The sequence below is a fragment of the Salvia splendens genome, chromosome 7 (assembly GCF_004379255.2).
Source record: "Salvia splendens isolate huo1 chromosome 7, SspV2, whole genome shotgun sequence".
Lineage (NCBI taxonomy): Eukaryota > Viridiplantae > Streptophyta > Magnoliopsida > Lamiales > Lamiaceae > Salvia > Salvia splendens.
In genome coordinates this window covers 9,663,510-9,677,177 of record NC_056038.1, presented here as the reverse complement: position 1 = coordinate 9,677,177, position 13,668 = coordinate 9,663,510, and positions in this window count along the sequence as shown.

Here is a 13,668-nt window from a genome sequence, read left to right as displayed (position 1 = left end):
CGTGAAATGAAATGTTACAAATGAAGGTGGGGTAGGGGGTATTTAAACAAATTTTTCGAATTTAGCATTAAAAAAAATAAAAAACGCGTGTCATCGGGCGCGCCATCATCCGCGTCGCCCACAATGGCGCCCGATGGCGCGGACGAAGGCGCGCCCGATGGCCTATCGGGCCCGCTTCTACCGTGGACGAAGCATAGGGCGTGGGCTTAGGGCGTCGCATCGTCCGGCACCCACAATGATGCCCGATGGCGGGCCGGAGGACGATGGCACGCATCGGGGGCGCCTTCGGGCGCCCAATTGTGGATGCTCTAATTATCTATTGTGTTTAATTCTTTATTGTGATAGGTATTATCTTCTTGCTCCATGATTTAATGTTTAAACATTATATTATGTGAATTGTTTCAAATTTATTATGCTTCAATGTTAATTTGTACTCATATGGTTCATTGTTAATTTTAATTTTAATTTTGTTTAATTAATTAAAAATTAATGTTTTAAAAATATATTAATTTATGCCTAGCATGGCCGTGATACTAATAGTAATTAGCAGTTAACAATATGGAATTATTTTGTTTCAACTGCATTCTCTATTAAAATCACAGTCAAATGAATATATACGGGGTTACAACGTTCTACAACGGACCAATTTTAGTCATACATACGGGGTTACAACGTTTGCAAAGATATTATATTTATAAAAATAAAATTATATTTGATTGTAAACATTTGACTTTGAAATATATAATTTAATCACGTGCTCGAATTTATTTTAATCAATTTTAGACTTGATCAGAAATAAATAATTTTGACCAGCCACGTAGAAAGAAAATCGTACTAATTAATAACTAATTTTAATTAAAATGGGTAATTACGTAATACTAATTGATATTTCCGGTCATTTTCACATCATCATATTGTTCTGACGGTTAACTCTAGAATGTAAGTATCGCTTCTTCATAATTTTCCAGTAGATATGATATCGCTTCTTCATAATTTTCCTACACTCATTGACTAATTATTACTTCTATTTCAAGTTAAAAAAATTTGGTCTTGTTAAACTTGTAGCATTAAATTTTATGTATATTTGTATCATAACAAAATTAATAAGTACTCCATATAGTATATTGCATTAGGAATAAGCTTGTTTTGCATCAAGGATACAACGCAAATTTCACCGTTGCATCTATCTATAGTTCTATACTAATAAAAATTACCAGTTGGATGATAAGACGTTGATACTCTTTTGGAGGGAATTGTGAGATGACTGTGTAATTATTATTTTTATTTCTTTTGCATATCAGAAATTATTGGAGAAAAAAAATGGTCCACTAGAATAATAGCTTTTCAAATAAATCTATCTATCTATACACATATAAAAGACGAGTTTTTATAATTATAAAATATTGTCTATTGATTTTGACATTAATTTTTACGAGTATTCATACCTCAAAAATATTTTAAAATTTTTTAATTATAAAATATTGAAGAATGAACTTTTCTTGCATGACACAAAATTGAGTGATAATATTGAAGGTCAAATTATATTTAGAAAATTCATCAAAAATATATAGTAAAGTTATTTATAAAAAATATGAGTATTTGATAAGTTTAGTAAAAATATACACCCTTGAAGTTATTGAAGGTATTTTCGTCCGAAAAAACTTGGAAATAGTAAAAAAGTACTTCGATTGATATAAACTCATAGTTGACGGACATCAAATGATATTTTCAAAGTTCACGGATCTAAAATGATACTTTGACAAAGTTCATGGACCTAAAAAGATGTTCCCTCATTTAAATAGATTAACAATTAATTTGTTTAGCTTTTGAACTCAACTACTGTTAGAGCATCTCCAATGGAAGAGGTAAATGAAAAGGTAAAGAAAAATAACTACCATATTTACCTCTTCTATATAAAATTTCATTCTCCAAGGGAAAGGGTATTTGAGAAGGTATTATACCTTCTTTCATTTTGAGAAGATATCTTTACCTCTTCTCGGAACAAAAGGTAAATAGTTAGTTATTTTTATTTGCCTTTTTCATTTACCTTCTTCTCTTGGAGCCCATTACTTTTTGAGAAGGTATAAGTACCTTTTTAAGAAGGTAAATGAGAAATATACCTTCCCAATTTACTTTTTTTTTCCCCTTAGAGATGCTCTTACAAATTACAATTTGTAAAACTGACTGTGTTTACTAAATAATCAATTATTGATGCTTCATGCGGTAGTTGCTCACAATAAGACTGATTTCTTGATCTTTACTACAAAATCAATTCTATATTTGAATGTGTAATACTCCAATAAGATTAAATTCAAAGTTAGTGTATAATACTCCCTACGTCCTCTAATAGGAGTCGCTCTTTGACCGGACACGAGTTTTAAGAAATGTAGAGAAAAGTTGGTTGAAAATGTTAGTGGAATATGAGACCCATATTTTTATATTGGTTTTATAATAAAATGTGAGTGGAGTGAGTTAGTGGAATGTGAGGCCTACTACCATTTATGGTAAAAATGAAGAGTGACTCTTAATGGGGGACGACCCAAAATGAAAATTAGCGACTCTTATTCTGGGACGGAGGGAGTAATAGCCATTGAGAAATGTAACGGTCAAGATTCCATGCCCAGAAAATAATGAGGAGAACGTGAATGTTTTGATATAATTCAATTTGGAGATTCATGGCCAAATTAGCGTTAAATTTGGAACAATTTCTCCACTAATTAAAATGAGGTATTTAGGCTGCATTAAAAAAATGATGTAACCGCCTGATTCATGGCCAAAATAATGATGAAGAGAATGTCAGTATAAAATTAATGTTTCTCACTCAAATCTATGGCTATAAATATAATACTAAGTCATTGGCTAGCTGATGAAAACATACACTATTGAATTTCGAACTAAGACACCAGCAAGCTTATAGACATGTGAATTCTTTGAAGCAACTTAATCCAACAGACTTCACAAAAGAGGTAGTGCAACTTTATCCAACAAACTTCACAAACTTCGCTACTTTATCTTGATAGTATTTTTCTAATTCTTGCTACTGATGTCAATTTCTTAACTATTTTCAGGATCATACTCGGGTTCCTCGTGCCTAAATTAAGGAGATATGTTAGCATTGCTCGGTGAATCATAACTAAGGGAGGGGATTAAGAAGAGGGAATAGAAGGGGATGAAAGAATTAACAATAAGACACACAAACACTTCTCAATAAGATAAAAAGAGGTTCACAAATCGATGAAAGATCAAAGGAGTGTTTATCATAGGTCACTCGTCACTAACCATTGTTCTTATCACCCATCTAGTACAAAATACTAAAACAGTGCACAACGGAAGAAGTCGTAAACACATGGCCATATGTGTGAAGACATATGCCACGAGAATCCTACATAAGAGATGATACGACCACCAATTCTACTCAGCCACTATTTCATCGCTGCTCAACCTGCACGTTTAGAAATATATACATGGTTGAGTACGGGGTACTCAGTGGACACATTGCCGAAAGTTACACATATATAATAAAAGTTATCATTATCATGCCATCACAGTAACAAACGGGGGTTTTCTTAAAGGACCGAGCTTACTAAGTTCATTTTCATAAAGTTCGTCTGATCAGACTAAGTTCATTCCAGCAATCCGCCATATCTGATGGTATATTGTGTGTCGGGAATGTGGCCACCTTCCACGATCACATTGACCGACCAACCCTTACGATGACTCACGGTCCATTCCTTTGTGTACACTAACTCGAACAGGATCTTGGTCCTATTGGAGTCCGAATTCGATTTGTTCATTCATTTGGCATCACCAAACAGATAGGCATCATAAAACAAATAATTTATGGCACGATAACATTTGAAAAGAAAGTAAGTGCGAGTTTATCAAACAAAAATCATTTCATATATTTGATAATTTTATCCACACTTAATGTGTTGGATATAAAGCCCACCTCAAAGCTTCCAAGTAAAACTCTACAAGCTCGACCTCGGAAATCAAACTCCACGAACAAACCCTTCTTAAAAGAGGATATTCATTCAATTAGTCTTATGAACATATATAAGGTGCATGACATGAAATGATCCTACATGGAATATGCATCCTATGTTCGAGGTTCGGTCAACATAACTTCATTCCATTAAACTTATGGCTCTCTAATTTACAAGAGACTTTTAAAATAATTTTGAATTATTTGGGAGAGAGTTCATAGAGCTCATACATTCCTATCTTTAAGAAATTAATTAAAAAGGTAAAGTATTAATTAAATCTAGGGATACAACTAAAGAAAATAATTAATCATAAGATTAATTATTTAAACACCTCAAACGACTCAACAAACCAAATAAAACATCAAACCCAACAATTAAGTAAATAAAAGACTTCTTTCACTTAGACCCCAAAGCAAAGATAAATAAAAATCCAACTCACTCTTATTTTTCCATTTTTGACCCATAATAAAGAGGAGCCCAACTTAAACTAAGGCCATCCACAACGCCGTTCCTATACCGTTCCTATACCGTTCCTTAGACCACTATTTGAGGGCCCCACTGTACTTTTTTACTCCATTCCTTAACTAAGGAACGGAACCTGCAACCCCCCGTTCCTTAACCGTTCCTTAAATTACTATTCATTCAATTTCATTTTTTTTATTTCCAACCCAATTCAATTTAAATAAACACACTTTAAAAAACAAACACACTTTATTAAAAAACACACAACATTAAAAAAAATTACAACTTAAACGTAAAAAAATAAAAAGCACACAATTAAAATCCTAAAAAAATAAAAGTACACAATTTTAATAATTTCATCCGCCAAAATTTGCCCAAATGTGCTCAATTAGATCATGTTGGAGTTGGGTGTGGGCACTAGAGTCGCGTGTCCTTGCACGAATAGATAACCGTTCTTGTATAGACGGATGCGCTCCACTTCGAGGCGGACTACTTGCGGTTGAGCTTCCGGGGGATTCGTCGTCGAACCAATTTCCCGCCTCGGGTCCTTCGTCTTGGACAATCATGTTGTGCAAGATTATGCACGTATACATGATGTCGACCATGTTTTCCATGAACCACGTACGAGCCGGGGCTTTGATGATGTTGAAGCGCGCTTGGAGAACCCCGAACGCCCTCTCCACATCCTTGCGAGCAGCCTACTGCTTCTGCGCAAAAAGAGTCTGCTTTGGGTTCGCAGACCCACTGCACGTCTTCACGAAGGTAGGCCACTTCGGGTAGATGCCATCGGCGAGATAGTACCCCCATTTTATAAAGCCGGTTGTTGGCGACGAAGTTGATGGCCGGCGCTTTACCATCCAAAACTTCGGTCAAGAGGTCGGACTGGTGGAGCACGTTTACGTCGTTGTTCGACCCGGGGACCCCGAAGTACGCGTGCCAGATCCAAAGGCGGTAGTCGGCAACGGCCTCAAGTATAACGGTTGGGTGGGTGCCTTTGTGGCCGCTCGTGTAGGACCCCTTCCACGCCACCGGGCAATTCTTCCATTGCCAGTGCATGCAATCGACGCTGCCGAGCATCCCGGGGAATCCGTGCACTGTTTCGTGAAGGTTGAACAGGAACTGACAATCGGTCGTGCTTGGCCTTCGGAGAAATTCGTCGGTGAAGGCTGCCCGGACGCCTTGGCAGAATTTGAGCAAGCACATTCGCCCAGTGCTGTCTCCGATGTGGAGGTATTCGTCGAACATGTCGTCCGTTTGTCCAGTCGCAAGCTGGCGGATTGCTGCAGTACATTTCTGCAGCGTCGTGTGGCTGGGACGGCCGACCGCGTCGAACCCTTCCTGGAAGAACTCTTCCCGGGCTGCCAAAGTATTCGCGATGTGGAGAAATAACGGTTTCCCCATGCGGAAACGGCGACGGAAGTACGTATCTCCCCAAACCGGGTTATCGCAGAAGTAGTCGCGTACTAACCTTGCGGCGGCTTCCTCCCGGTTACGATGGATGTACGTACGGGAGCGTCGTTGGGGCGGCGCGGCTTCTTCCGCCTCCCGTCGTCGATCTTCTTCAAGTGATTGTTCCAATATTTGACGCATTTGTTCATAAGGATCCATTAGTTTGATTAAATTTGGGAGAAGGAAAATATAGTTGATTTGAGATGAAAATTGGGGTGGAAATAGAGAGGAATAGATGTGTGTTTGTGATTGAAATGAGTATGAAATAGGAGTATTTATAGAGTAAATAAATAAAATAAAAATTAAAAAATATATAAAAAACGGATATAAAAAAAACGGTCTCATTACCGTTGCCAAAAAAAAAAAATTTATTAAATTCGAATTTAAAAAAAATGAATTATTGCGTCACCGGACGAAGCCCACTCGCGGGGCAGCGAGTGGGCTTCACGCGTCGAATGGGAGGCCGCCACGTAGCCTCGGCGCGTGGCGGAACGTTCCGTTCCGCGTTCCTTCGGAACGGAACGCGGCACGGCATAGGAATGACGACGGCACGGAACGGCGACGGAACGCACCCCGCAACACGTGCCGCCGCGGAACCGTTCCGCCGGAACGGCATAGGAACCGCAACGGCACAGCGTTGCGGGTGCCCTAATAAATCCAAAAAGTGGATCCCTAATTGTATTTGCAAAAAGAGTCAGCCTGACTCCCTCTAAATCCGACGCCGGTTTGGCGCCGATCCGGGACGCACAATGGCGCCCGTGAGGATCGGCGTCGGAACCGGCGTCAGCGCGGGAATCGGCATGGCGACGCCGATTTTGACGCCGATTTCGCCCACGCCGGTTCCAATGGTTCGGCGTCAAACCGGCGTGGGCGAAAAATCGGCGTGGCGGTGGTGACGCCGGTTATTGTGGATGCTCTAAAAAAAAACGTTGCCTCACTCTCCCTCAACATCTCATCCCTCTCGACTTCTGTTCTGCCGGAGGCGGCCCCTGCCGTCGACGCCGGCTGGCTTCCAGCACCGCCGCCTCCCTTCCTTCTTCTTTCTTTCTCTCTCGGTCTCCCTCTGTTCTGCTGGAGGCGGCTGCTCCCGCCGCTGTACTGTCGTCGCCGCCGTGGGGCAGCTGCGCGCGTGCGTGGCTGCCGGGACAACAGCGGCGGCTGTGGTGGCTGCCCCGGCGGAGCAGCTACGGCGACGTTCGGGAAGTCCGGTGCTTATCGTTGCACTCTTAAAAGCTAAGTCCTCATTTCCATTTCATGCTCGATTATGATTATTGATTTAATGGTTATCAAAAGCTCATAGTCCTTGATTGCTTAGGTAAAGAATATAAATATAGTTATTGACAATTTGCATAAGAAAGTTTGTTCATGAACTAATTAATCATAAGCATTGGTGATTCCTAAGTTCACGGCATAGAATAAGGCGATGGTGTTGGGCATGTTAAACTCTAAATGTTCATGCTTTGAATGTTGTAAGACAACGGCTATGAAGTAAAAGAAGTTTTGGAAAGAAAGGATTTCTCCAAGTTTTGGAAAGAAAGGATTTCTCCAAGTTTTGGAAAGAAAGGATTACCTTGGAGAAAGGAGGAAAGAAAGGTGGTGTTGAGATTTGGATCCTCTTCAAGCTCTCGTTTGATTCATCACCTTGAGATCATTTAATTTGAAGATTTTTGTGGTGGAACAAAAGTGTTTAAGAGTGGAGTGGGTGTAGTATTTATAGAGGAAATATGTGCATGTAAATACATGGTCATAAGCTTGAATTATGAAGGAAAAGTATTGTCCAAAGTGTAGGGACTTTTTACCATTTGGGGTAAGTTGTCTCATCCATAATTTCCATTACTATATTTAGCAAGAATCTTATGTCTTGTCATCTAAAATGACAGCTAATAAGTACGGCGTCGTTTGGAAAACGTGAGCCGTCGTTTGATAAGCGTGCTTGATGTGATGTGATTTCGTCGATCGTCTCGTCTTGATTTAACATGCTTCTTATCATTTCGTGTAAGTATCGGGGCTCAAGGCGTGACTATTGAGCAAGATCCGAAGGACATGGAAAGTATACTTTATTTTTATTATAGTGTTGAAACTTGATGTTAAAACGTGTACGAACTTTTATATGAAACTCGGACCTCACTATAAGAATATAAAATATTGTAATAGAACTATTTTCGATCACCACTCAAAAGCTAGGCGCGAAACTAAAATATATTATTAGATTGGATTTTCAAAAGACTTAGGGATAAAAGGGCGGGCGTTACAAGATAACATTGCTTAACAGCCTTGATTATAGTAAGTTAAGCAAGTGAAATATTTTTTTCTTCTTTGTGAGAAATGGAGAAGTGGAAATGATAAGGTTTTGGAAAATGAATTGAATAGTATCATGGCATATCTCACAGTAATCATGAAAGTTGGAAGCAACTAAGTAAAAAGCGGAAGTATCATGGTATAACTCACATAAACATTGCTTAAATGAATATTGATTATGTACATAGATGCTATGCAGAAATTGGAAGTGAAGATGAGTGGTGTTGGTGGTGCTAGATTTTGTAGTTCTGTTTCTCATTTACCGCTGGCAAGTTTTTCCGGCAATTATGATGGAGGCATTGGATTCTTCTTTAGGGTTTATATAGGTATACAATTTATGTACATTTATTATTAGTTTTTTATTTTGTGAGGCCCATTATGTATTTCTAATATTAATTTTTATAATGATTTATTGATGACATATTTAATAGTATTTTATTCTCTATCTAATTATGAATAGTTTGTATCATAGTAAGGAGAGTTTGTTTTGAGTTTGTGTTTCCTACGATCTAAGTAACAATATGTGTCCAAATAGTATTTCAATTTTAATAATTTTTTCTCACACAAATTTTTATTTATATAACATAATTTATTAATAAATTGAACAATATTGGTTACTTTTGTTGATTTTACAATTTGTAATTTTTTCTATATATAACCTTTATTTGATAATTCAAATAACTTGATAAGAAAAAAAATATTAACAATATTTATGTTATTCAAGTATAAATAAAATAAAATATAGAGTAAGAAATTTTGATTATAAGAATTGAAATTAAATAAAATATGGTGATAAAGATTTACTATTATTGATTATAATAGTTTATTAATTCATTATGGTTATATATTAATAATTATAAGAGATTATATGGTATTTGAATATAAGTAAAATTAATATATGTTTGCAAGTTTATACATAGTTAATTAGTTTTTTTTATTTTGTGATGCCTAGATATTACTTTATTTTTATAAATTTGAAAAAGTTAATATATGTGCGAATGCACAGGTGTTATACTTCTTATACTTCCTCTATTTCTCTATAATTGAGTCATTTTTTTATTTTGGGAAGTTTCCTTGTAGTTGAGTCATTTCCCGTACATTTTTTCTCTTTCTTACTTTACCCTCTCCTACTTTATTCTCTCTACTTTATTCACTTTGTACTTTATTCTCTCTACTTTTTTCCCCCTCTTACTTTTTTATCTATTTATTTAACACATTCAATATCTCTTTCTTAAACTCCGTGCTGAAAAGTTTTGCCTCAACTACGAAGAAACGAAGGGAGTACTAGTTAAGATAATAATGCACTATTAATTGAGTCTTGCTATCAAATTATTGAGAGATGAGAGAGAAAGGTAAGAAGAAAACAAAGAAAGCACAAACCCAAGAGATACACTAAAATAGACCTATAATGGGAGCAGGTTTATATATATACTAATGGACACAAGAAATAGTGGTTATCATGATGACATAAAGTATTGTGCTTAGTTGCAATTTCACATTCCAAGAAAATATCAATATTTTCCAAGAAAATATCATTACGGTGTCCACTTCCATAAGAGCATCTCCAATGGTTCTGGATATGCAATAGCCCTCCCATAGCCTTCCCACTGCCACATCATCTGCACTAAAATCCTCCTGCCACATCATCTGGACATGCAACTGGACATGCAATAGCCCTCTCATAGCCCTCTCATAGCCTATCCACATCACTAATAACAATTATATAATTTAATTTACAATCGTAGCAACATACAGAATTTAATTTACGAGACAAATACAGGAAAATTGAATAATAATATTAAAATTTATAAAAAAGTACAATAATTTAAAAAAATACCAAAATTAAAAAGTACAAAAAAAATACATAAAAAATCACTCCTTGCTGCCGTCCTCGCCTCCGTCGTCGCCCAACCCTTCGTCGTCGCCTCCGTCGCCCCCAACGCCGCCGCTACTCCCGCCGGTATCCCTCTGAAACCCCTCCAATTCTTCACGCATGCTCCAGAGCAATACGAGAAGATAAGTCTTCTCCTCGGGCTCCACCGCCGTCCAGAAGTCGAAATTTTTTTTTAAAAAATAAAATTCTGACGCCGGTCTGACGCCGATTCGGGGCCTACAATGGCGCCGTGAGAGTCGGCGTCAGTCCAAGAATCGGCGTAGGTGCGCCGATTTTGACGGTTGTTTCGCTGACGCCGGCTGCAATGGTTCGGCGTCAGCACCGGCGTCCGCAAAAAATCGACGTGCCTACGCGACGCCGCCATTGGAGATGCTCTAAATAATCATTAATTGTCATCATATTTATCAAGAGCCCATTATCCATATATGCACCTAAGTGTCGAGTGATAGTATCATTTGGTCGAATATTTTTCTTAAGCATAGTGCAAGTTCCAATTTTTTAAATTATATATGAGTCGTCGAAAAATTCATACTTCACAAAATTAAATATTGTTTGTGATTATATTACCAGATCTGAATTATACTATAAAATTATCTTAGTTACTATATAGTAGAGTCGTGAAAAAAATCACAATTCATAGAAATTAGTAATTGTTTGTGATCATACTCAAATCAAGATTATTGTTTCTTTTAATTATTAAAAGATCTAATATAATTTAATTTATTATTAAAAACTATGCATTTGATATTAAAGATTGTAATAAGTCTTTTGAGTTGACTTGTGATATACGATTTCGTATGGGGAATGATCAATTGCTAACTCATCATTTAATTACTAGCTACAATTAATTTAAGACCATAGGATTTTAGAAATCATATGGTCAAAACTTTGTCACGTGTAATTTTTGTTTTTATTAATTAAATCGAAAAAGATGAAAAAAAACTACCAAATTAGGGTTTTGGATGAAAATGTGAATATAGTGTTTCGAAAATATCAACCCAATGCTTTGAGAATGTTAACGCATTGCTTATATTGAGATTCTACATGTATTATATTGACATATTTTATATACTATGGTGACATTTGTTGTTGTACGAAAAAATTGAAAATTTAAAAAAAAATCAAATTCTGACATCAGAACATATGCAAGTGAGATCTCGTTAGAATCCCTATGAAATTATCTTTAATTTGATATATACTGTGCGAAAACATAATTTAAATCTAGAAAGTCATATGCGTTTTAAAGTTATTGGATATTTTTCAAAAGTTAGTTATAACTAATTTGTTGTAAATTGACCTTAATACCCTTATTGACGTTTTTTTTATTGTATTGACATTCCGAGGGTGATGATCTAGGCACTTGATTTGAATATATAATGACTATTATTTAATTATAGTTTACAATTAAGTATTGAGTTAGCAATATAACACTTTCATATATCATACATAATACATTTTAGTTTGTCCCAAATAAGATGACACATTTATACTTTTGGAAACTTTCGGTCTCCAATTAATACACTCAGCCATTTTTTCTCTCTCCATTTAATATTTGCACTCACCTTTTATCTCTCCAATTAAACACATTAACTAACAACTCCTGAAATTTCATACTAGCTAAAAATGTGTCATCTTAGCAGGGACGGAGGGAGTACTATTTATTGAAATACGTGAGTTTTAATCTCATCCACTCATTTTAAGATCTAATGGTAGGATTGATCTTAGTTTTGGATTGGATATACATTTTAACCCTATGTCTATATACTCTATTATATATAGATTCGTTTGCTTTGCAATTTAGATTTTGGAAAGTGTGCCGATTAAATATTATAATATGGAGTACAATTAAAAAATAGCCATGTCGGGGTCGGGTACCCGTAACTTCGGGTATGGGATACCCGACTCGAGTATCGGTATTACCCAATATGTAACGGGACGGGTATCAAGACTAGGTTTTTGGGTTAAATCGGGTGCAAGTATATGCGGGTACCTGTTTCGACACCCCTAATAAAAAATGACCTTTTGATGGATACATCCACAAATTGCATCTATCAACGCTTAAAAAAATCTAATAATAAATTCCCCTTCAATTATTGATATGTACAGAAATACATGTAATAATTTTTTGAAAAAATCATATACCATTATTTATTAGTCAATATATATTTTCTCAAAGATTGATATTCAATCCAATTAGTTAATAAAATAGACTAAAGTCTTTGGCCATTAAAATATACTCTAACTAAGAAATCTTAATATAGTTTTATATTATTAATCACACCAAATGATAAATAAAACTATAACTGCAATAGTAATAATTTCAATTATTCTACTAATTGCTAATATATGTAATTAATTAATAAATAACTTTAATGTAACTGTTATTATCATTATTGTATTATAAAATAATAATTAATTAAGAAAATATTAATGAATAAAATTATGAATCACATGATTCATTTGAGTTGCTCGGCGTAACCTATCAACACTGACATTCGAAAGATATTGAACTATATCATTAAAGTATTTCTACGAAATGTCACAACATTGACATACTATATCATTAAAGTATTTCTACGAAAATGTCACAACATTGACATTGAAAAGATATGTAACTATCTCATTAAAGTATGTGTACGAAAATATCAATTCAAATTTGATTGGTGCCGTAGATATTTTCAAATTTGATTGGTGCCGTAGTAATTGGCCTTCGAGATATTTAGTAAGAAACTAATTGACCGCAAACGCCAAACACAATAAAACACTTTGAATCATAACTAAATTAATAAGATGTCAATTCACATTAGTAAATTGGAGATTTGAGGTATGTAAGAATAAATGGAGAATCATTGCTCCCTCCATATTCAAAAAAATAAAACATTTGAACGGTTTGAGTTTTAATGCATAGTAATTGATAAGGTAAATGAGAAGAATTGGTAAAGTAAAATAGAGGAAGGAAAAATGAGTAAAGTAAGAGAGAGAAAGACAAAAAGTAGTGAAAGTAGAGTTACTGGATTATAAGGTTCATGTCTTAAAATAGAAAGATTCTAAAATTTTTATTTTTAAGGAACAATTCAAAATTTAAGAAAGAATAAAATTTTAAAATTATAAATATATTCAATTATAATACCGACAAACAACTATGATTATAATAATAATTATTATTATTATGATGTTGATTATCATATTTAATATTATTATTTGTTATAAACTAATAACTTATTAAGTAAATTTTAGTTTAACTATTAAAATTGTGTATTATAATAATAAATATAATAATATGGTAATTAATATTTTTATGCTTTAATTAATAGTTTACTAAAAATCTTAATATTATAATTTTAAATTTATTGATTGTATGATTATGATTAATATTATTATTTCATTAATAAAATATTAGTATACTTATTATTACGTCAATTGGTTCATTCCATTATAATTTTAATTACTTGGTTAAATTTAATTGATTGATATAAGTTCAAAATCTTAACAATTTTCATAATATTTTCAAATACAGAAAAGTAAGAAGTATATTAAAAGTTACATTCTTTGAAATCATACTTATTATGAGGAATTAGA